We start from the raw sequence: 26,930 nt of genomic DNA on the forward strand, positions 1-26,930 counted from the left end.
GCACTTAATTGCTTTAGCCAAAAGATGTATAAAGTCTTATTTAAGATACTTGCTTGAAAACATTTTAGTATCGGCCCGGATCATACCATCCGTCGTTTCAAATTTTTTTAACGGTGTGGAATACCACAACATAAGCAAATTGCCTCATGCTATGCTAATCAAGCTCAAAGTGTAAATAAGAACGTTGTTGTACTCTGTGCATTTTATGCTAAATTGTAATGATTTTAATTAACTACACAATAAAGTCATTTAATAAACTTCTTTGTTCCCAATGCCTTCTTGTTTTTTGTTGTGACCATGTGGCTGGCGGGTATTTTATGTAGACAGCCAGTGTGTTTTTGCCATTGGCCTGCACGTGTTCCTCTTTGTTCCCCATGCCTTCTTGCTTGTTGTTGTGACCATGTGGCTGGTGGTTCTACCATTATGTGGTGGTCATGCCTCCTTGCTTGCTGTTTCACCATGTGGTCATTGGCCTTTTTGTGTAGGCAGCCAGTGTGCTTTTTCCATATGCCTACATGTCTTCTCTTTGTTCCCAATGCCTTCTCACTCAGTGTTGTTGATGACCATATGGCATGGCTGGCAGCCATTTTATGTGTCCAGTCAGTGTGGCCCTTTGCCAGAGGCTGGCATGGATGGTTGAGAAATGAGAAAGCAGTTTAATAAATTAAATGTTTGAGGATAATTTCACTTATTTGTATGTGTTTTTTCAATTGTAGATTCTTTAATTTGAATTATTTTAGTTTTTTTATTTACATTTTTAAAATTTTTGAAATTGCATTTTTGTACTGAATTTTTTTATTTGAATGTTTTAGTTTTATTCTTTTCAATTTTAATGTGTTTCATTTTTTTTACATTTTCATTTTTTACATTTTTTACTTTATTTTTATTTAATTATTTAAATTTGTAATCCCCCTGCCCCCATTTTCATAACATCTGGCATCAATCAACCCCATGTCGGCTAAAGATGCACAACAGCATTTATTGTCTAAGGATTATTCCATTGTCATTTGTCAGCTGCACCTCCCTGAGTGCCACACTCCATATGATGCACATAAAGCAAACAGTTGCATCTGTATGTTGTTGTTACTCTTTCTTATCCTTCCTGAGTGTACACCAGTAAAGTTTATATTGGTGTGGCATTACACATGAATACACTGTATTGTTAATTATTTATAATAACTTAAGTAACCAGTGACCACACTAAATTATATTGTTCGTTTGTACTACTAATTTAACTCCAACAATGTTCAACAATTCACTGATGTTCTTCTTGCTTGTTTGCTTTTAGGTGCACAAGAGACAATATCACTCACAGTACTGCCAGACTTAAGGCCTGTGCATTACGTGACACGTGACCACACATCACGGACATCTCTTCAGCTTGTGAAGCTAAGAGCCACTACCCACTGACAGCTTCACGATGTCCCCAAAGGAAGGTTCTACCAAGAAAGTCCAGTGATAAGAAGCAGTTTACCACCACTGGTATGACGACCCAGACCTTTTTTGGGCAAAAATAAGTGTGCCTGCCGCACCGGTCTCCTAGGAGCAAGCTGGAAGTAGCACCCCTGCTACAGCAGACACACCCTAGCCTAAGCCGAAGCCCATGTCTGTCACAGAGGCAGCCAGTCTAAGGACAAACAACCCATTTAAGAAAACACCAAACAATCCAGTGGGAGGAGCACCTTAGCATCTTAAAAGGTGCAAGTGGTGTTGGTGAAGGGAGTGAAAGGCTGAGCCGGGAATCTGATCCATTCACAGAGGAAGGTGAAGAAGAGGAAGACATTTTCATTACGCAAATCAGCCCTATCTCCAGTAGTGCAGTAGTATTGCCCACCTCAGCAACATCGCAATGACACATGGTCGAGACACCAAGGCAAGAGCAGCATACAGGGCCTGCCCCATTGGGACACACATTGAGCATACCACTGTCTACTCTCAAGAAGTCACCTGCATCAGTAGCACCAGAAAAGAAATAAGTCCAGGCTACTATTCCTGGCATGTTTAGGCAGCAGGGACAGTACGAATGCAACCACCAAACGGCACATTTGTATAACGCACAGCTGACTAAAATGTTAGTGCTGGACCTCCTCCCTTTTTCTTTTGTGGAAGGGGTGGGTTTTCTAGAATTTGTAGCAGCCATTTGCCTGAAATGGAAGGTTCCCAGCTGGTCCTATTTTGCCAGAGTTGCTGTTCCAGCGCTACATCATGATGTGCTGGAATTACTTGGACAAGCTTTGCAGCAGAGTGATGTTCACACTATCCACCTGATCTCAGACATGTGGACCAGTTGTAAAGCTACTGATTACATGTGCATCACTGCACACTGGAACTCGTTTGTATGGGTTAGTCAAACGATATCTCCACTTGTTTTGTACCTGCTGTCATTTTTAATGGCATTCAGAAGCAGGCAACAGTAGCCATGTTTGCTAAGGAGAAATGAAGTTTCACAAAATCTGGAATACCAGAATAAAAACCTAACCGTGGGGAAGAACAGGGTTTTCGCTGAACATGTATGAAAATCCTCTTTCTAGAAAGAAAAATGCTATTCCTAGGTGGCATGCTTCATCATTGGGTCCTCTCAATCCGCCGCGGATTGGGGCGTGCTGCAACTTGCAGAACTACGTAGGAGCAGTAAGTTGTGGAAAATGTGTAGTACAGTGAAAGTGGAGTGGAAAAACAAAAAGTAAAAAATACCTAATTAGTGGGCTAATATTTTATTCCTGCCCCTAGTTGGTACGACTAAACTCAGGGGTTAATAATAGGGAAAGTCTAATTATAATGAGTATAGAGTTCCTAGTATGGTGGGTGAGGGGACTCTAGAAAATAAATTTTCTTTCTGGAAAAAGGATTTTTATACATGTTCAGTAAAAACCCTGTTCTTCCCTACGGTTAGGTTTTTATTCTGGTAGTCCAGATTTTGTGAAACTTCATTAAGTTAGGAGGGTGAACCTAACCTCAACCTCTATCTCCCCCATCTTTTGATTGCTAAGGAGAAATTCCATACTGTGGCAACCGTATTGGAAGACTTTAACAAGGTTGACTGCGACCAGGAGGGCTTAACACTGAATTTGTTGCCACAGATAATGCCAGTAATATAGTTAAGGCCATGGCAGATGGTGGCTATTTCAGGGTCCTGTGTTTGGCGCCCTGCATCAACATTATTGAACAGGACTTTCTCAAAAAGACAGTCAGCTATTCTTTAAAAGCCCGGAAGCAGCCCTGAGTCATTCAATGTGATAATAGAATGCCAGTTATAGCACTCCTACAGGAGGTGCCAACATGTTGGAACTCGACTTATTACATGTTGCAACATCTGTTTGAGCAGTGCAGACTGATGAATGAATAAGTCATACAAAGATAGGATGCAACTGTGAAAGGCATGATCATTGAGACGGGCCGATGAGGTCTAATCAAATGCCTGACAGAGATGCTGCTTCCTTTAGAGGTTTTCAAACAGGAAGTCAGCAAAAAGGACAGTACCATGGGCCAAGCTAAACCGTTGTTGCATATACTACAGTAATAGCTAAAGGAGGTGTCTGAAATGTACGCAGGTATGGATGAAAAAAAGATGTGCGTGAGTTGGCAGAGAGCTTAATCCTTTGCTTATCTGTTAATACAAGTGTGCAAAGAGACATTATGTCATCCAAACATTGCATCTATGCCACAATTCTTGATCAACAGTGCAAACAATTACTGGCTGCTTTCATTCCTTTATCAGATGGGGATGTTTAAAACTACAAATGTGAATTGCTGAGCAAGCCAGTGAATTAGAAAAGCTGGGAATGAGAGGCCACTCCTCAAGGGCACAAGTTCTGAGGTGCAGCCTTCAACTTCAGAGCCTGAGAGGCGGTGCTGTTGGCTCACAAGAGCCAAAACCAACAAGAACACCAGCAACAACAGGAACCAGAGCATCAGCCCAAAAATCTGCATATGATTGGTTTCTAAAGGCAGGGCTTAAATCCCAGGCAGAGGCAAAGCCAAAAGAGGTCAAGCAAGGTGGAGCACCAATGACTATTGTGAGGCTAGTCCAAGCCTATCTGGATTACCCAACAGAGGTCTCTCTTGATTAAAACCCTTTGGCGTATTGGTATGGGAAGAGGTGCCAATGGACAGTGCTCAGCAGGCTGGCAATGAACTATCTGGCTTGCCCGGTAACCAATGTGTTTGCTGAGTGTGTTTTCAGTGCTGCTGGTGCAGCTGTCACAGTTAGAAGGACCAGTCACTCTTCCCAAAACATGGGGAGATTAACCATGATCAAAATTAATCAGTACTTTATACCACTGGATTACACCATACCTGAAGTATGACAGGGGGAGGATGAGGGTGATTAGTCAGACTCAGGTCATGGTAGTAGTGTGTTAGCTGACCTACTTCTGGGCAAACCACCCAAGTTTGAGGATGAACTCTACTCCCCTGACTACTAGGCCTGGGCCACAAAACATAAAACTTTCTTTCTCTATCGCTGAACTGCTTTGACGACAAAAAAAAGATATAACTAGGGGAACATTCTTTATTTTGTTTGTTTGTGTCTGACTGACTTATGCAGCCCACTGTTTTAGACACATTTTATTGCCGGATTGGAGTTGCACCACTATGCAGTGAAGAAGCCTTCCTCCCCCAATTTCCCTCAAGGACATTGGAGACACAAATTTGTGCCTGCCTCCCTCCCGTGCCTATCTATCCTTTTCTTCGTTTATTCCCCTAGCCGGACGGTCCCACATTATTTGATTTACAAGACTGGCCAGTGTCTATTTTGTGTCACGTTTAGGCATAGGTAGTGAAGGGGTTACACTGTAGAATGCCCACATGAATGTATGAGGAGAAACAAAGTGCGAATGGCATGAAACTACATCTCCCATAAGGCTAAGGGAGTACTTCCTTGTCCTACCTCTTTTGCTCTACTTAAGCACCTCCCTCAAACAACCCGGTGCTTTTCACCTGTATTCCGGTGTTTTGCCTGTAAGGTTGTTTCCTGCTACGCTTACTGTTGTACATCTGCCTGGAACTCTCAAGCCCACGTCTCCTCTTGCTGCAGGGGGCCTTTCCTGGATCGAGGAAGAGTGCCCGAGCAAGTTACTGCGTGTGTTCGCGCTGAAGCGCATTCCCCCTGAATACAGGCCCGTTCAGTGAACTTGCGCTGGAGCGAGTTAATGAGCCGTGACAGGCTCCGAGCAGCAGCTGGTGCCTGAATACTTCTTTGCGCGGAAGCGCATATCGAACTGTTTCTCGGGGGGGGGGGGGGGGGGCAAGTCAAGTCCAGCAAAAGCACTGGAGTGGAATTACGAGCTGAGAAAGGCTCAGGAATCCCTTAATGAGCCGCTGAGAGGCTCGGATTATCTTCCTTAATTTTATTTCCTTCTTTTTTGGGTTGTTTGCCACACGCATGCTGGAACCGCGTGTAACATTTAAAGACTCACCTTGGACCCTTGTGGATACGCTCACAGCTACCCGAGGATTGCCTGGCTTGAAACAAGTACCTCGACAGTGGTTTCTTGCTGGATTTATGGCAGTGTCTCTCGCTACGTAAGGTACTCTACTGCTGGAAACTGTGGTGAAGTAATGCTTTGATTTCTTTTCTTTATTTTTACCTTTTGTGCCTTTTTGTATCTGGATACGTGCGGCAGTATGCACTGGAACACGGGGCGACCATAGGAGTGAGGTTTACAACTCCAGAACAGTACCCCATTGAGTGTTTTCGCTGCTGCACCTTTATTGTTTCGTTTGTCCCTTTTTTCCCTTTCCGCTACTGTGGTGTGATCTCTGGAGTGGGTGTATATATATACTCGCAGGTGATTCCATACAAGGGGAAAAGGTTATCTGGCATCTTCCATCGCTCCCGCTGTATCCGGCGTTCAAGGTTAGTGATTAACAGTTATCTGTCAAGACATTTCGTGATACAATAGATCGGAAATGTACCACGGTAACAACGCTTGAATTAGAACAGGTAAATGGCATGCATTGCACTCTGAGTGATTGCTGTTTGTGAGCGTGTTGAGATGATTCATATGGTGGCAGGTAGTGACACTGGTTGTCTGTTTAAGTATAACCTTTAAGCTTGATTGTGTTTGTGATGTTTTACAATGTTGATGGCCTAACAACCGGTTATCATTTTTTTCCTGAAGGGTATTTTTTCCTTCCACTTCGACACTAAGTGAGATTTGTTTGCCAGGTCCACACTGCTTTGTTTTCTGCTTCACAGTCCTCAAAGAATACGACCAGTCCCTTTACCTAAGAAACACAAATTCTAACCTACACAAAAAATTACTAAATTTTTCACTTGTTGTTCATCAACACCACTGTACTACTACAGGACGATCTACCGCATTTGAGTCGGGACTCAGACGGTACAGAGTTGGACACATTACTCATAGTCAGGATGATGATGGAAGGACTCAGGGCGGGACTACTTCAACAACTGCCACCAGAAGAAGGAAGTTATAGACTTCACGGAAACCAAAATTTGGTTGACTCTAAGAGACCTACTCAACTCTATGGAGTGTTGATTAGAGAGGTGTGTAGATTTTTCTTGATTTGGGAAATGCATGATGCTGAGTGTGTGTACTGGTGGCTAAAATTTGAAACTATGTGGTGATTAGGTGGGGGGCCTGTGTTGAAGGTAACTGGAGACAGGCATGTGGTTATGATCACCACATTATGAACGTACTGTTAGGCTACATGTTATTATTATGATGATAAATTGATGGCCATGTCAGTTGCGAGTTTGATCAGCCTGATACATACGGCCACTTGTGTGTGATTGTTGTTTTTTGTAAAATTACTCTCACCTAATTGATTGCACATCTGTCATAAAATGTATGATTGTAAAAAGGACTATTCTTCTCTCTTACACTGCTTCTGAGTCATCTTGGACCACTCTTTATGAAGTTTACCTTCTGTCATTCTCCTTTAATCTACAATATTATTTTTGTTTTAAAATCTGCAGGCCTTCTCTTCTCCTGCACAAAAAGGGAAAAGCACCATAACACCCACGCTTACTTTTTCTGGACCGCATCAGCCAGGCACCCAAGATTGACGGACAGTTGCAGAAAAATGCAGATGCACCACCTAATTTGGCAATACAGTATCATTTTTTCTTTTAATAATATTTTTTTTAGAACTGTGTGTGTTGTTCACTTTACTCCTACATAATTTGTAATGTATTTGCTATTGTTTAAACCTAGGTGACAGAATATTTAGATGTATAATAATGTAACTTGGGTCTCTCTGGAGCAGACGGACTGTTTGGTTTGCATTGCATTTAAGTTACCTCACCTGTACTTATTCCTTCATTTGCTTTTCCTCCCATAGCAGATTGATGATGGTTGGCTGTTCATTGCCCAGATGAATATTGCCTTTGTGTATTGTTTGTCTTTGTCACACCTTTCCCAAAATCCCCTTTCCCATCCACTCATCAACCCCCTAACCTTCTTCCTCCGGGCTGTTAGATTTATTCGGGTGTGACTTAATAATTTACACCATGAATTGATCACACATGGTGGGGTGGATATGGTGAAAGCAACACCAACTCAGTGCAGGATCTTCAGTTTTATTCTTATTACTGAAACAATAATCCATACTGACCCCATTTGCCCATCCACGCATAAAAGTGATCGATATTGTAGTTATAGAGGAACATGATTCGTCAGTATAATCATTCACAATTTGAGTGTCACTTTTGTTTACTCTAAATACTAGCTCACCATTGCTCTGAAAAATGTAGTATTGATCTTGTTTGTTATTCAGCACCAGGTATTCTTTGTTCTGTAGAAGTCTGGTCTCAAGTGTTTGTAAAGCTATTATATCATATATAACTCACTAACTCAGTTTTTATTTACATTTAGTTGCCTGTGATGAATAATCCTTCCAATTAAAATCCTGCAGTTGGAGTTCATCTAGGTGAGATTGGGACCTGACTTCTGGTTCCTGCACTGTTGTTAGTGCACTAGCCTGCTACTACTACCACCAACATGGCACCTTGTGAAAACCTGCAGGCCTTGCTTCTTCTATTTGGTAACAGAACAATGGTTTGTTTTTCTACTAAGTTGTTGTAGGCAAGGCAATAGCAACCACCCCCCAATTAGTGGTCAATATAATTGTAGACTGCAGAGACTAGGAGAGTAGTAGGACAAGGATACCACATAGGCATAACACATACCTAATTGTTGTTACACACTATCAGCAAATTTTAAACATAGGTTGCACTAAAAGGCAGTAGGGAAAAGTAAAACGTCCCAAAAAACCTAGATTTGAGGCAAATATTATTATTATTATTATTATTATTATTTAAAAATTTTATAGAGCGCGTAGTCACCCTGAGGTATCCCAGCGCTAGGGATCCCTACCTCTGTGGGTTGGGCGGCTGAGAGGGGGGGACGGCAGGTATCAGAAGGAGGAAAATTAAGATTGAGGGAACAGGTGAGCTTTGAGCCGTTTCCTGAAACGTAGGTAGTTGAGTTCTTTTCTCAGGTCTCGGGGGAGAGCGTTCCAGAGGCGAGCAGTGTGGACCGAGAAGCGTCTTCCACCCGAGCGGGCTTTCTTGAATCTAGGCATGATGATAAGGGACTCCTTGTCCGATCGCAGGGATCTTGGTGCTTTGTAAGATTTTATAAATTTTCTAAGAATCGGAGGGCCTTGATTCTGCAGTAGCTTATGCGTCAGGCATAGGACTTTGAAAATCACTCGTTCCCTCACTGGGAGCCAGTGAAGGAGCTTCAGGGCAGGTTTAGCTGAAGCTCTAGCCGGAGTATTAGTGAGGATCCTGGCCGCCGCATTTTGGATTTTCTGAAGTTTATTTAGAGTTGCTTCAGGTGTGCCCAGGTAGATCGCGTTACTATAGTCGAGCCTGGACAGTATGAGGCCTTGGATGAGAAGTCTTTGGGATGTGGATGGAAGTAGGGGCAGGATCTTTCTCGTAGATTTCAGTAGTCCGAAGCAGGTACCGGCTACTTTTTTGGCCTGCGTGGTGAACGAGAGATTAGCTTCGATCCAAACTCCCAGGCTTTTTACTTCCTGTTTTGGGTCTGGGGGGGGACCCAGACAGGGTGGCCAGATGTTCGAGGGAAAGGTAAGACCTTTCGGACCCAGAAGGAGGATGTCCGTCTTTGATCCATTCAGCTTTAAAGCTGAGTTGTTCATCCACCCTTGTATCTGCGTCAGGCAATTGAATAAATCTGCCGGTTGTTGACTGGGGTGGGATAGGGAGACGACTAATTGTGTGTCGTCCGCATAGCTGACGATGCTCACTCCGAACGGGGTGACAACCTCCTCCAATGGGGCCATGTATATGTTAAACAGTGTGGGGCTCAGGGATGAGCCCTGAGGCACCCCACATTGGAGGGGAATTTCGGAGTAGCAGGTGTTATTCTCCCAGATCTGAAAGGAGCGTTGGGCCAGAAAGGAGGAAAGCCAGGATAGAGCAGTACCTTCTACTCCTACCTTCTTGAGCCGTTTGATCAGGAGTTGGTGGTTGACGGTATCGAAGGCCGCGCTCAAGTCGAGGAGGATCACTGCCACTGATCCTCCTTCGTCTAAGAGTGCTCTGGCCTCCTCCACCGCCGCCAGGAGGGCGATGTCAGTGCCCTGTCCTGGGCGAAAACCTGTCTGCGAGTTTTTTAGCAGATTGTTAGATTCAAGAAACTGGGAAAGTTTCTTATTCACCAGTTTCTCGGCGATCTTGCTAGTCCCAGGGAGGAGGGATATTGGTCTATAATTAGCCAATTCCGCTGGATCCAAGGAGGGTTTCTTTAAGAGCGTTTTAACAACTGCCGCTTTCCAACTAAGGGGGACGGTTCCCTGTTGAAAAGACGCGTTAATCAGATGGGTGAGGGGGGGGATAATGATGGGAGCTACTTCCTTGAGGATACGTAGCGGTGCGGGGTCCCTAGGAGATCCGCTTTTGATAGTTTTTAGCGTGTTCTCGACTTCTTCCATGGTTATTTGCCCCCAGGAAGTTAGGTTAGGGGAGATCGAAGTGTCGAGGGGATCGCCAAAGTCGCTCGGAATGGAGGGAGGGATAGATTTAAGGATTTTTTGAATTTTTTCATGGAAGAAGCTGGCTAGCTGATGGCATTTTTCCTGAAACTTAACAAAATACCCCTTCCACCCAACTCCAACAACTGGCCCACCTCGCTCCCCAAACACATGAAATTTCCCCGTTCCCAACCATTGTCCAACAAAAATCAAAATGTCCATTGTCCCTGAAAAACTCCAAACTATAGAAATGGAACCCTGATCCCAACTCCCACATCCCCATCCACAACAACAAACAAGTCCCACCCACCAAAATAAAAGTTAAAAAAGAGACAGAGGGAACTAGGCACAGTGGGCCAGGCTCAGGAGCTCATTGAGGTGCCTGTCCATTTGTCTCTGCCAGGCTTCAATCCGCGCCAGCTTTGAAATCACGCAACGAAGTAGAGTGCGGTTTGAGAGGGGCGCAGCAGTGTGTATTTGCTGGCCGGCAGCTGCCTGCAGACAGCGGCGCTGATGTTGTGCATAGGAAGCTGGAGCTGTGGGTGTTGGAGCCTTGGCAGCATCCTCCTCCTCCTCATCCTGGGCCATCAGCTGCTGGTGCAGCTGCCCGTGTTGCCTTCAGCTTCTGCTGCTGCAGTCAGGCTGCTACATCCTGGTGAGATGGACGATGGTGACTAGGAGTAACTAGAAAGAAAAAAGACAAATTGTAAGCAATGCTCTGTGCCAAAAACCTTTTCAAAATTATGTACAGTAGCAGTACATTGAGGATCTTAGAGTCACAGCCCGCATTACCCGCTCTCATAATACTAAAGGCAAACACTCTGTCTGAAAGGAATTACGACAGAATAAACACAGCAGCACACCAGTTTTAAAAACTGCTTTTTATTTCTTTTGAAGGAATTTCCCAGTAAGGTGCTTAGATGGTTTTGGGCTTCAGTAAAGGTCCATTTCCTAATAAATGGTTTCTTTTTAGCTAGCATAATGATTCTGGTTTGATCAGACAACTTACATTTTCTTTTAGCATATCTAGTCTGACCTTTTCATTTGAATATTTTTCATTGGAGATCTGTCCACTTCAAACTGTCCAAAGTAAATAGACCTGCAAGGTTCGGGAAGCCTATTGGATCTTGGGTCAAGGTATTTTGACTTTCTCTTAAATAGCTGGTCATGCAAGCTGTCAACTGGAATTACCAAACAAGAATACCTGGGTTGCTGTGTGCATGTTAATTTTGTTATCACCTCAGGCCTGTTTAACTTTTACTTTCTCATCTATAACCTACATCCTTTTGATTAAAATGCCCTTCAGGATGTTGAATTGATATGTCTAGGGTTATTATTTTCCTATGTTGTCTACAACAGAGTGCCCATGGTCTACATATGAGATGCACATGCATGTATTGTGTACTTGCTTATTAACTGAAAAGTAATTAAACAACAGTCAATGTGTGTGGAATTCAAAAATAAAAACAAATTACATCTTATTAAAGAAAAAGACATTATGCACTATGGAGTACAAGTATTCTCTCTCTTGCTGTGCTAAATTGATTAATGGTGATATGCCTCAGCTGGCGCCCTAGTTGTATTCGTAGTCTCTGCAATCTGCAGCTGGGGCAACTGTAATAAACAATTATCTAATTCCAATGGCCCTGCTCTTCTCCCATGCCTTTCAATTTTACCCTGACTACAAGGCAGATGAATAATATGAATGATACACGTCACGTATAAAATAAAACAATCATACGGACATCCTATCTACAGCAAGTAGACGGTGTGAAAAGTGATGCACTGCAGTACAGTCAGTAAAACGATTAAGGTCCGAGGTGTAGCTTTGGCATGTTCATCACAAACTTTCCCATTCACAGAAGTCAAGCAAAGTACATCCATTCAGCATTGCATTGTTCTTCTAGTATTTTTAATCTTTACCATTGTCTTTGATAAGCGCCATTTAAGCTTTACATTCTCTCATCCACTCTTTCTCCATAAAAAAAAGTCATCATTATCCATTCAATTCATCCATCCAAACACAGTTCCAAACAAACCTTTCACCAACATCAATTTACCCACCCATGCATCCTTGCTTTCAACCATTCCATTCACCCATCCTGCTTTGCCTTAACCCACCCAAGCATTCTTTTCAACCTCCCACCCAGGCAGGCATCCTTCCAGTTTCACCCATGTATACCCTTTCAACCATCCTTCGCCCAGCCATGCAGATTGATTCCTATCATCATCACCCACGGATATGCATCCTTTTACCCATGTATCCTTTCACTCAAATATTACATATATGTCACCCATCCTTTCTCTTTCCTTTCTGTTTTGCCATTCCAATCAACCCGTTGTTATTAAAGTTAATTTATGATTCTTTGTCTGCTGAGTTGCAGATATAAGAGGACATAACTACTCAACTGCCACTGTATCTGTTCAAGCGGGGTGTTTTTCACGATTCAGTCAATGCCTTTGCCGTGAGTATATTACTATTTGTCAATTAGTAAGCATTGTGAATTAACACTGTGTAGCCCTGCTGCCACTGGGTCTATCCCCTCAGTGATGCCCGCTGCAGCCGTATCTTCTCCGCTGGCGCCGTCCCCTGCACTAGTTGTCTTTACGGCTAGAAAATACATTATACATTTAAAACTTTAGATGCCAGATGGGCCTCCTCCTATTTTTTTTAAGCAAAATACAACCACAAAACAAAACATCACGACAGTTTGGTTACAGTATCTTAATCTTCTATCAAAAATTCAAAACATCACTTTGGGCATTTTGTTGGTTAGCAATCATTGAGAAGTCAGATAGTCAAACCAAACAAAAACTTTATGTATTGGAAGAGCAGAGCTATCGGAATTGTTGAAGCTCAATGAAGTGGTGTAATAATTGGTCAATGAAGGACATATGGTTTTAGTTGGGAATTGAATGTGGCTGTTCTCCTCATCATACTTCCATCCATGATGCACAGTCATTAACTGCTGGTATACTATGATAATAATACATTCACAGCACTGGGGGGTCCACCATGACCATAGCCACTTTTTGTTTTACTGTTTGAGCGTGAGCAAGAAAAAGAAATTCTTCTTAACAAACATGCGTAGAATACTATAATGGGGCATGCAATCTTATGGTATATTAGTATCCTGGACCCGTTACTTAATTTCCTAACCCTAGTCCAAATTTCCTAAACTACATTTTGGAACTACTAATAAATTGCAACGAATGATCTTTGCTTCTCGTCTCATTCTGGATCTCTTACCCTTTGACAAGTCAACTCATTCAGCTTTTTTTCAGAGCATAGATGCTGGTGCATGTATAGTTAATAGTTACTTTCTACACATCACTGGGAAATCACTTGGGAATGTATGAGCTGTAAAAAATAAAGGCACAGAGAAGTAAGAGAACGAGCTAGCTCACTAATACCAATAACTACCACTATCTCAGGGACAGGACAGAGGAGTCTCTGCATGACTTCTTAAACAGTCCAAGCGAGCACAAACAAGTAGGATTAGGTAGGGCCACCGAGCACCTATCTACTCTAGGATGATCACATAATATTTGTAACATAAACTTAACTTACCTCAAAGTGAACTGCAAGCTTGGTATTTGGGAAAAAAATATTAACATAGATAGAACACAACAGATAAATAATTATTACTCACCAAGCCCCGCAACCGCCACGCCCAGCAGGTTGAGCAGGCCCTGGTCCCTATCCGGGATGTCCGCCCACCAGTGCATAAGCTGTTGTTGGGTGTGCCAGATCCCAGAGAAGTGTCACACAGCCTGGTGCCCCCTTTCCCACTGCTGCTTATGCTCCTTTAGAGCGTACTGGCTTCCAGGCCTGCCGCCTGCTGCCAGGGTGGAGGAGAGGTGGTGCTGCACATAAAAAACTAGCGCAGCCACCTCCACCTCTGTGAATAACGCTTGGGGCTGCACCCCTTTGCGGAGGGGCCTACCGCAAGGTAGGCGGCTGTGGCTGGTGGTGCTGGTTCGAGGAGTCCTGGCACGGCTGCTTTCCTGCTCTGCCATGCTGCCATGGGAAGAGAAGAAAGTAGAAGACACAAGAAGGAAGAGGGAAAAAAAGTAATGCGAAAAGTAAAGTACAAAAGTCATGCAAAAACACAAAAAAAATTTAATTAAAAAAAAAATACAAAACCACAAAGACACGGGATAAGGTAATGCATAAAACATGAGGGGTAGATAGGTTTCAGAGAGGTAGGATTAAAGAGATTAGGCAGGGATAGAAAAGTAGGCCCAGCACCATAAGCAGCACAAGATCCAAGATGGCCGAGCCAATGCCCTTGCTTCCGATTTCCGGTGCAAGAATGCACTTTGTGTTGCGTAGGACGGAACTCTATCAGGGACTAGTAAATGGTTGCTTATCACAGGAACATTCAAGGCATGTGATGCTTTTTGCTAAAAATCTTTTTTTTAAAATTATTTTTATTTCTTGTTTTCCATCAACAGATAAATATTACAACTGTAACCTGTAGTCATCTACACAGCTCTCCACAATTTACTATTTTATGTTCTGAGCATCACAAAAACACAGCAATCTGATCAGATGTTATCAAGTGAACATATTTCACAAAATTACATCAGCATTATTATTCCAATTCAGTTATGACCTGGAACCCACTCATCATATCGGACCTGGGAGTTTTGTAAGTATGAACTCCCCCCAATGCGTCTTATTGCCCAACTGGTGTCCAGGTGTTCTTAAGCGTGTTATTTCATTGCAATGTGCTACATCCTATAACCTATTCTTACTTGTCGGTGCTGGGCCACGTCATCATGGCCACTCTAGGCTCTGTGAGTCCCAGCAATGAGGAAATCAGTTTTCTGTCCGCAGTAGGGAGATATTTAACATGGCCAGGCAGTGCCACAAGTGGGATTAGTGGGATTGGTTATCCAGGTCTGTAAGAAGTAGTGTGACCCACCTCCCTTGAAAACAATTGTACCTGCGGGCACAGCCATGGCAAGAGCATAGAGTCTACAATTGCTACTCTGCCTGTATTACAGCTAGGCATGTCTCTATGGCCTATCTTATGCAGTCTATGTGGTGTGTAATACATTTTGTGCAAGAATTTTAAATGAGCTTGTATTTTGGTGATAGCTCCCTAGTAGCTCCACAGTAATCCCATCGCTCGTGGTCAACTCAATTTCTAAGTCCTCCTCCTCTCTCCTCCGGGCCAGTAGGAGCACTGCTGGGGCCTCGTCTTTACTCAGGCAGCATATGCGAGACACCAGTCTCCACTTTAAGGGTGAAGCCAAAACTTGTTCCAGTGTGTTGGTAGGTTGAGGGGGAAGAAAATCAGACCAAAATGCACAGCATGCCACCCTAAGCCTTTAGTAAATGAAAGTATCTAATGTCTTGTCATCTGCCCCATGGGTGAATGCCTACAGCGCAATAAATGTGTTTCCTGGATACAGGTCACAAAGACAGGTCATGTGCAATGCCTCAAGTCATTTTCATAGTCCTCCTTCACATATCGGTGGGAGTTTCAGGTTGAAAGCCAGATACGCACTAGGGCATACATAAAATAAATACAGCCACTCCAGTGAGTCAAATGCTTTGGGGTAATCTAGAAAGACTGCTACTGCCTTGCATTTAGGTTGTAGTTGGTGTAACAGTGCAAACAGATACCTAAGATTGTGCGAGGCGGATCCTACAGGAATAAACCATGGCAGTTCTGGTTGGATCAAGAGGCGGAGTAGCAGTTGTAGTCTGCCTGCTATCAACTTAGCTAGGATTTTTTTGTCCTTGTTGATTAAGTAGAAGGGCCTATAAGAGTCCATCTCCTTTAGAAACCTGGTATTTAATATCATGGAACTGTCAGAAAAATTACTCTTTGTAAGTTCTATTGATATTGAAAGACTAGCTGTAACAACTTTGTAAAAAATCTTTTCTGTAGATTATTCCACTATGAACTTGAGGACTTATGTCATTATATTTTATCCACCATTGAGTATGGGACATTTTGGAATTCAGAAGCCAGATTCTTCTTTATTTATTTTGCCTTTCCATTTAATGTAAGAAAGTATACCTTTGGTGCTCATTGGTGATTTAGTTATAGTCTTCATAATGCGACTGACATGAATATTTTAATATAGTATTAGACTTATAAAGTTTAAAACATAACTAGTTGGGGTTCGAGCTTTTCCTATAGAATTATAATAATGACACTAACTTTATGCCAAACTCAGCCAGAAAATTATCCCGTAGAATAATAAATATCCTAAATAGTCTTGACTTCCTTTAACTTTGTGTTTATCTTACAGATCTTATTAGGTATGGTAAATTCAAAGGTAGTCTAATCATATTTAATTTAAAAGTGGTTAATTTGCTTTGTTGCATAGTACTCTTGCAAGAGGTTTTTAACTCATAGACCGCATGTGCTAATCATTGTGTTATGTATGTTTCTCTTCTACAGTCCTGAAGAAGCGGTTGTTGTGCCATGAAACAAGTGTTGGCTGTATCTGTTTATCACGTTTGTACTCATGGCTGTGGCTGTATCAGTCTATCAAGAATAAATTCATGAGACTTTAATCTCTCTACTTTAGAGAAAATATTTTGGGCCCCATGCATCAAACTAAAAACCAGTCACAAACGGGCAGATTCTCAGAATGTGCCCCTTTGGGACCGGTAGTCTTGCATTTGGGATGCATCATCCCAAATGCAAAACTTGCAAATTACGATTGCATTTAATTAAGGAATCGCTAATTGTGATTCCTTAAATGCAATGCTAAAAGCAATTTAAAATAGCGATTTCGCTATTAGGGGTCGAAAATTACCGAAAAATAAAACTGAACGGTAATTTGCGAAAACTTTGAAAAATGCACTAAAGTGCATTTTTCAAAGTTACATGTTACACACACACACACATGCCCTTGGGGCATGTGTGTGCGCAACATGGGTGCACATTACAATTTCAGGGGTGCAACAGGTTGTCATTTTGGCACCCCTGAAATTGTATTTCTGCAAATAAAAGCAGTTGGTTTCAAGAACACAAAGAGGTTTTTTGAAGGAAGATTACACTTGGGAAAATATTTTTATAATAAAGAAATCTTGTGTAACTAGTAAAGATGTAAGAATTATTCCAGGCAATATGCAAACTGTGGCTCCCAACTAACTTGTGTATTTGATCTTTGTAATTTATCTGTTAGTTGGCTTACTGCCATCTTGGGTAGGAGCCAAACGCAGGGCCATTTTATATCTGTAACCCATAATTTAAGACTATCTTGAAGATACTCCATGCAATTATGATATATATTTTCATAAAAACACAGCATCAGCCACACAACCGACAGTGTGGGGACTTCTCAATTCAAAGGGGGGAGGGTGCCAGGGTTCAGCTAACACCCAATTCACCAATGGAATTAGTGGCCGGACAATTGATGACCCGTGTCCAAAGGGGCACCGCAGACATTTTGTACGCTCTTTGGTGTACTCGCATATGTCTGCTGTTACTGCTTTTTTCGATGGAGTGACTTCCTTGTCCATTGAGTACAGCATCTCAGCTTCCGGCGGCTTAGTTATTAGTCATTGTCCTTGAGCAAGTCGTCATTGTCAAGTTGGATGTCATCTCTAGGTGGCGAGTGATGTTTCAAGGTTTGACATATGAATTGGTTAGTTTGATTAGGGTTCTAGAAAAAACGGAGCTTGCTGTCAAATAGGATGCATTACTTTGCTATATAGAGCAGGCAGTATTGTATGCCGGCCTTCTGCATTGTGCGTTTTACAGATAGAAAATCCTTATGGGTTTTTTGCATGGCAGACAGGGAAGCTCAGGGAAGAAGGCACATGATTACCATCATACTGCATGTCGCATTGGTCTCTCGACATCTTGAGCACTACACCTCTATTTTATATGTTGAAAAGGTGTACAATTATCAGATGGGCTGGTGTCCTGGGTGGAGGCCACTAGCCAAAAAAACAGTGGATGCTTTCCACCAAAAACATTGACATGAAGGTTGTGGGCCTGATTCCCAAAGGGCCTCTTTACTCGTGGCAGAGGCCCTGCAGTCGTGGCAGAGTCTCTGCACTCATGGCAGAATCTCCACACTGAGAATTCTGATTGCGGAGATTCCACCCGAATGCGGAGACTCCCCCACAACTGTGGGGGAGTGTGGAGGCCATTAGTGTATCAGAATCTGTGTCTCTAAAGATGTGTTTTTTGCATTTTTCCCACATGGTCCTCCTTTCGACCACAATGAGGTGCCGATCAGGATCCTGGAAAAACCGGGTACAAACTGTCGGTCGGAGCGTTTTCTCCGTCCGACTCGTACCCGGTCGTAAAACTTCACAAACATGCAAGTACGATTCGCACGGAAACACCATTTCCGTACGAGTCGTACAAAACACCAACCGACGAAAATCTACATACAAATGTAATCCGGGAAAGCGCCGACGTGACGTCGGGACGCTTCCAGGCAGTGTTTCACGAACCAGGAAGTACGATTCGAACCGACAGCAGTCCGGACGGCAATATTTTTACGGCACCCAAAAAGTGCCGGAAAAGCGAAGTACGCCGCGATGCGAGTGGAATTGGGGGCCCGGTACGCGCCGAACCCCCCCGTGTATGTACACCCCCATACGAGTCGAACCCCCTGTGTATGTACACCCCCGTACGAGTCGAACCCCCGCGTATGTACACCCGTGTACGTACGAGTCGTACCCCCACCCGTGTATGTACACCCCCGTACGAGTCGAACCCCCCATGTATGTACACCCCCATACGAGTCGAACCCCCCCATGTATGTACACCCCCGTATGAGTCGAACCCCCCGTGTATGTACACCCCCGTATGAGTCGAACCCCCCGTGTATGGGGTGTACATACACGGGGGTTCGACTCGTACGGGGGGTGTACATACACGGGGGGTTCGACTCGTACAGGGGGTGTACATACACGGGGGGGTCAACTCGTACGGGGGTGTACATACACGGGGGGTTCGACTCGTACGGGGGTGTACATACACGGGGGGTTCGACTCGTATGGGGGGTGTACATACATGGGGGTTCGGCGCGTACTCACGGGGGCTGGGGGGGTGTTCGGCGCGTATGCGGGCACATGTCTCCATGGTTGCTATGGGAGTTCGGTGCGGACGGTGTTTTTTCCATCCGGTTGTAAGATCGGACGCACGGGATGGATCGTACTTGCGCGGTCGGACTTCACTTTTCACATTTGTACGGTAAATCGTCCGGGGACGTGTCGGACACATTTTCCGACCCGAGGATGTGTGGGGAATTATTCCCAACGCGATTCGTATGGTCTTTTTACCATGCGAATCGTGATTGGCAGTTTGTACGGCACTTGTATGATTCGTACGGTAAAAAGACCGGATACGAGTCGTACGGGGAATTTTTTTACAGGATCGTAATCGCCACCTGAGTTGTTTTTGCTATGCGTAGGATCAGTAGTTTGTTCTGGCAAGAACATACTTTTAGATCTTCATTTTTAGCCTGAATGAGTGCAAGTAATTTCTCCATCTGGAGTAATTTCTCCTTATGAGTATTCATGCTGTTTTCAGTATCAGATTCTCACTGCTCTAAGTGGCTAAGGTGGTCAGCATGTGCATCAACCGTCTCCTTCATGTAATCAAGTTGATCAGTTAGGATATCAATTTTAGAGTCGTTTTTTCCAGGCTATGCTTCATGTCTAGTACTAAATGCTTGACGTCTGCCTCGGGTTTTGCATTGGGTGTCTGTTGGCCATCAGCCACTGCACCGCAGCTGCCTGCTGTCCAGTGGTGTAGCTTAGCCTGTCATCTATCATGTTTACCCATGGTGCCATGCCAAACGGGCATGAGGATGTCGCCACTTTTCGATGGTGCAAGGTCTCATACCGTGAAGGGCTCAAGACTCTTGGGGTTGTATCAACCCTCACACGAGTCAATAAAGCTTATTCCACCACGTCATAGCACATAGTCCCTGTGAGGTGCAAGCAGACCAACCACCGTAAGAAGGCCAGCAACTGAATCCCTCGGTCTATCTGTTTTTTCTCTTTGTATGGTATTTCTGTTGCAATGGCCAATTTATGTGTTCCCCTCTGTTTAGGAGTGTATCAGTATGCTGAAGCATTTCTGTCATTTCCTGCTACCCTCCCACACAGAGCGTGATTAGCTGCTGCCCTCAATCCACCACACGGGGCCACAGGAGTCACACCCACAAACAGTGTGACCCCCATATGTGCAGAGTTCTTGGCTTCAGACTTGGGCGCAGGTACCCACCTTGTGCGCCGCCCCGAAGACCCCACAGTCACTGTTCATCGACGGCCTCAGCAAGCCTGAAAGGCCCGTCAGGAAATACACCCGGAAGGGACAGTGATGCTGGTGGCTGTGAAGGCATCCCCCATTCATTAGGCTGACATGATGATGGCCCCGCTGTTGCGGCTTACAGGTCTGAGAGCAGATCGCTCTCTGTGTTGCTCAGTGTTTCACGTCCCACCCACTGCACACTTATGATTCCTCTATGGAGCATTTGCAATCACCCACAGCTGCAAAACTAGTCATGGGTCACAAATAACTGACGGATTCCTTCTCCAGCTGGCAGAGCCGTGCGAGTGTGGGGCCATCTTGCAGCTCAACCCTCTAGTGCTGAAAATCTAGCAGCATTTATTGACATATCTAATGTAAAGAACAGTAAAAAATAGGACCAGTCAAAAATGTTTTGGAATTTGGCCCCTCGTCTCTCTTAAGGCACTCAAGGAAATCTTTCTCATATGTCTTCATCTTCACTAAATCATAAGATTATTACCACTTGCTTTGGTGTATTAAAATTTAAAGTAATAATAAGATCCTTCTGATGTCTCCATCCAAGCAAAGTATCACCTCTCTTGTCTATTGCCAGCAGTTTCTCTTTGTTCAAATGTTATCTTCATAGAGTAAATCAATCAGGTCAATCCTATTCCTTCCTTACCCACATGCGGCGGTTCTTCTCCTAAGGCGGAGGAGTGCCATTCCACTTCATTTTGAGCAGTGGAAAAAGGAAAAATAAAATGATAATAACACTATGTTTTTCCGTTGTCATGCAGGTTTACGGGGCGGGGCGGTGGTGGGCACTTAAGTGCACATGACGGTTTGGCTGGCCATCTTGGACCGATCAAACAGTCATGCGCACTTTGCATGTCTGAGCGTTGAACCACGGCGCTCAGACCGATCACAATGCTGCATTGCATTGTGATTGACTTAGGGGAGCCTGGGTGCGCTTCCTGATTCAAGCAGGAACAGAGGAGGACAACACGACGTGGTGGTCCGGCAGCAAAGTAAGTCTCTTTTTAATTTATTTTTCTATCCCCTCATCCCGCTACCCACTCATGTTAATTCCTGGTTTTCATAATACAATTCTTTCACCCTTCCCAAATCTGATCACCAAAGTAATCCTGTATCGGCCATCACTGAAAACTCTTTACCACCAACTACAAAGTTGCATTCAGTCATGATAATTTGACAAATCTTCTGCACCTACCTTTGTATTTCTTCTACTTATACTACAGTACTCTTATTCCTGTCATCTTCATTACCACTCTCACAGACTTGTGCATATTTCCCCTGCTTTCTACATCTCCCTCAGCTTGATTTTTTTGGCAAGCGCCTAAACAGTTTGAAGAATGCACCAAATTTCCAGACCGATAACACATACATTTGCTTGCTCACACATTTCTGTTTTGTCCCTCACATGATTGCTTATGCCGTAACTGTTGTCACAAGTCAAATCTTTCACCCTGGCAACTTCTACTACATTGCTGCCTTCATTCCTCATTTCTTTTACCCATCAAAGCATCCACACATGTAGTCCATCCCTTTAATGATTGCAATTTCTTTCAAGTCAGGTTTCTTTGTGAGTAGTTTCTCCAGCACTTTTGGATCGCTTGCACAACTTACCAGTTGATCTCTAATTAGAGATTCAGTTATGTCTCTAAATTTACATGTCCTAGTCATATAACTTAAACTTGCACATAATATTCCACTCTCTGCATTTTTCCTTGCTGCCATGAAAATTATTTGGGTCTTCAAGCATCTTCACTGACATTGCGTATGTGTCTCTATGCTGCCAAACTACTTTACTCACAGTTATTTCTTCAAGTCATTCCTAAATGTGTCTCCGGTCTATACCCAACTTATGCGGTCACACACCCAGCTTCCAAGCTAGAGAAAACTTCTCACCACCAATAGCAATTAAATATGAGTTGAAACATTTTTTCCACCGCTTCCATTGTAGTAGTTTTTCTTCAGCTTTGTTTGCATGGTGTGTTTAAAGGCACTTATACTGCCTGAATTGCTCTGACTTTTCTCTGCTTGCTGGTGCCTGTAAGGGTGTTCCACAAGCCAGTTTGAGTGCTGGGGGAAAACAATAGTAGGGAAGGGGAATGCTGTATTGGCAAAACTGTGTCAAACTTGAGCTTCCCCTTGGTTTACCTGGTGAAAGCCATGGATTGCAGAAAGCTGCCATGGACAAGCCAGGCAGGCAGGTCTAGTATGTTGGTAAGCCCATGGAATGTTACCAGAGGTTCCCAGTCCAAAATTAGAGTGAGTTCTTCCTCTGTTGTCTGTTCCTTTCAAATATATACGGAGCTATATCCAAGTGATAAAAGTGTGCAGTGCATTTGTTCTGAGAAAGTGAATCCTCATATAGACCTTTAATACCAATGGTTCATTAAATATGTTTGCCTTACTGTGCACTGATATATTACATAGACGAGTCTTAATGTTGTTCCTGTATTAATCTAAAGTGTTCCCAATTTGTATGCTATGTTTTATGATTTACGTAGGCTCAGAAGCCATTTTATTTAATGTTGTACATTTGCAGATTTTCTGAATCTCATAGTAAAGCGTAGCATTGCTTCCAATATTGACAATGGAAAGCATGATTTTCAGAAAATAACATGTTTAGCAGTATGTTTATATATCAATATCTGTGTTTTCAAGGACTCCCGCTCATTAATTTGTTTTGTTCAGTTAATAGTTTCTCTCACGTGTTTGTGTTCCAATTGACTTGTATTGGGATTGAAGAGTATGAAAACATATTTACTTTGAATAACATTTAGCATTACATGATTTTGTGCAGATGCTCTGGTCTGTTGAGTTAACAATTGTCATTTGTTGATTTTGCTTGGCTGCTTGCTATTTTTGCATTAAACACGTTAGACTTTAGGGCCCTAATGTGGTGTGTCTTATTTTACGGATGTTTAATTGTCAGTGGGAAAATGTCTATGCATAAAGAAAACAGGAGAGCGCAGGACCATACTCCACACAACAACTTCAGACATAAGGGAGATGTTTCTCTAGTTGGACTGACATGGATCATGGCCCAGCACTGGGCCTTGCGCTATGACTAAACGGCAAGAGCATGTTGAACCAAAATTTAGTTAAGAATAACTGTGCTTACCATCTTTTGCATGCTTTCTTTGCATGGCCTTTGCTGTTTAACTGTTGTCAATGTTTTGTTGAAAATAGTTAGGAATGGGAGGAGTCCACTCAACAGGAGAATGTGTATGTGTGTGAATCCATGGTAGAGTGAGTGGGTTGAAGAAACTGTGCGGAAACAGGGAACATAGGCAGGAGCACCAGGACCCAAGGCACAGGCACTTGAAGGATGAATGTGCGAGAGAAAGAGCTCTCTGATCCAGCTGACTGAAGGCAAAAATGCTGATTACAAGGAGATCTTTGGGCGTGAATTCTCCTTCATATTTTTGATCCTGTGTCTTTCTCCCGAGGACTTTTTAACGATAAACATTCATTCTTGCCCAGCCCGACCTACCCAGCCAATCTGCTAGGTAGAGATATTCTACAAATTAATTTTCCTACATCCCTACCCTGGATGGTGTGTTTCTAAATGTGCTCTATCAGCCAGAAAATGAGGGGCTTGTAATTGTATGTGAGAGTACAAATCGCCAAATGAATGAGAAAATAACTGTCATGTTTCTTGATTTAACCAAATTACTTCTGCAGGTGCTGTCCATATTGTGGCCAACGGGGGCCAGCAATATGGGAGTCATATCATCGATGGAGCAAGTGAAAATAAAGGTCGACCATAATTAAAATGTTACATAAGCTACGAGTTTGGCATAGCTCTACAAGGTGTGCTTTGCCACCCATTTGTGACACGGGTGAACTTGGTTCAATGCACCAGCGATTAATGTGAAAAACAGGTTATTGTAGCCCCACAAAATACTAATCAATGTGTAATTGAAATAGAGGTATTATTTTTGGGTTACTAACAATCCCCCCCTCTGTTTGCTATTACAATTGAACTATTAGGGTAATGGGTAAGAATAGACGGAACACCCCTATATACGGACAACATAATTTTGTTTGTGGAAGACACAGAGCAGTCTAGCCCCAGGGACCCTCAAATCCTACACATATTTGGTGAATTTTCTGGACTCAAATTTGACATGGCCAAATCTATGGTTTATCCTGGTGGAGTTTTTTTTGTTGCAGATTTATATAGCGCAAACTCGACCCGAAGGTATTGGCGCGCTTTACATGAGCATCAGTTACGTTACACAAGGACACATTCATTTTTTTGGGTAGGCACGGGGAGATTAAGTGATTTGCCCAGAATCACAGGATGTGAAGTCGACCCCGAGGCTCGAACCTTGGTTTCCCAGCTCCAAAGTCGGCAGTCTAGCCGTGAGACCACAACCTCTCCCCAAGTTAACACCACTGGATCTCTCTTGGGCACGGGGCTTAATCCATAGGAATGGCTTCAAATACCTAGGAGTATGCATGATAAAAGATAAGGAAATCCCTTGTTAGAAAATCATCCAATCCAAAATTGACAATTCCTCAGCAATTGGTCCCCCCTGCCATTATCTATGCTGGGTCATTTCAGCCCTCTTTAAAATTATAGTCCTGGTAAGACTTCTATGTCCTTTACGAATCACCCATTATTCATCCCATACACATTCTTTTAGCGTAATAATTGGTTCTTACAGAAATGTCTCTGTGATTAAGGCTCAAACAGAAGTGCACTAGCCAGGTGCTTTAAATCCCAGTATGATAGGGGAATCTTGCATGGGCTTTGCTATTTTAGCATAGCCTTGAGGCCACTGTTCACAATACCCAGCCAAGCCTACAAAAGTATGTACCTGAGGGACAGTGATGGAGCAGAGCAACTTATGGATGGCTTAAGCTTGATCAGAGGACAAGTGGTGCTTACCAGCAAAGATTTCATCACCAAGATATTGCACTCTGGGAAGACAATGCAAATTATTTTACGAAGACTTCCGCTCATTATTGGCCAAATCTTTGAGGAATTAGATGGAGTCCACCTTGCAGTGATATAGAGTAATAGATGCCAATAACAGATCATCAACATATTGAACTAATGTGGAATCCTGGGAGATGACCAACATGGCCAGAACCTTGTCCTGGGCTTCATAGAATATTGTAGTTGAATACAATGAGGGAGCCGCCGCCTTGATAGTTGAGACCCTCAGAACGAGAATATGGAGAGGGTTCACTGATAGAATATCGATGCCCAAAATATCCCGATACACAAATATCGAGTCATAAATATCGATGTCAAAATTTCGACATCCTATATTTATAAATGTAAGTATAAAAATTTCGATGTAAAAAATATAGATGTACAAAATATCGTTTTTTTTATATATATCAAAAATAATGTCAAATATATTGAATAATAAAATTAACTTTAAAATTTTTTTAGATTCAATATACATTTGAATAAATATAAGAAATACATGTAATTTAAAAAAAGTAAACATACATATATAAAATATAGTATATATATATTTACTTTAAAACAATTAATAACGTATTAATTTTAATTTATTTTAAAATTTTTGTAAATATATTCAAAAATTACAAATACATATATATACATACATATATAACATAAAATCTAATAAAAAAACATTATAATATAAATTAAAACATCAAAATATTTAATAGTCTTTAAACTTGAATTTTGCACTCCATTGAGTGCAACAGTAGGGAAAGTGCTGGATAGCGGAGGAGTAAAAATAACTATTCCCACTCCAGTGAGTGCAACAGTAGGGAAAGTGTTGGATAGCGAAGGGGTAAAAAATACTATTCCCATTCCAGGGAGTGCAACAGTAGGGAAAGTGTTGGATAGCGGAGGGGTAAAAAATACTATTCCCATTCCAGGGAGTGCAACAGTAGGGAAAGTGTTGGATAGCGGAGGGTATAAAAATTACTATTCCCACTCCAGTGAGTGCAACAGTAGGGAAAGTGTTGGATAGCGGAGGGGTAAAAATTACTATTCCCACTCCTTTGAGTGCAACAGTAGGGAAAGTGTTGGATAGCGGAGGGTATAAAAATTAGTATTCCCACTCCAGTGAGTGCAACAGTAGGGAAAGTGTTGGATAGCGGAGGGTTAAAAATGACTATTCCCACCCCAGTGAGTGCAACAGTAGGGTAAGTGTTGGCTAGGGGAGGGTAAAAATGACTATTCCCACTCCAGTGAGTGCAACAGTAGGGAAAGTGTTGGATAGCAGAGGGGTAAGAATTACTATTCCCACTCCAGTGAGTGCAACAGTAGGGAACGTATTGTATAGCGGAGGGGTTAAACCTAATATTCCCACTCTAGTGAGTACAACAGTAGGGAAAATGTTGGATAGCGGAGGGTAAAACTATTCCCTCTCCAGTAAGTGCAACAGTAGAGAAAGTGTTGGATAGCAGAGGGGTAAAAGTTCCTATTGCTACTCCAGTGAGTGCAACAGTATGGAAAGTGTTGGATAGCAGAGGGGTAAAAATTAATATTCCCATTGGAGTCAGTTCAAAATTAAAAACAAACAAAATATCAACTACAACACAAAAGATTTAAAAAAAGAAAATATACATAAACATATTACAAATGTACAAAAGATAGAAACATATTATAATGTTAAAAAGATTTAACAAATACCTATAAAGATTATTTTTTCAAAATGTAAAAATAATTTACAAACAAATAAATATATTTAATAGAAAATATTT

Source organism: Triturus cristatus, chromosome 3_2 (assembly GCF_964204655.1).
Source record: "Triturus cristatus chromosome 3_2, aTriCri1.1, whole genome shotgun sequence".
NCBI classification, from domain to species: Eukaryota; Metazoa; Chordata; class Amphibia; order Caudata; family Salamandridae; genus Triturus; species Triturus cristatus.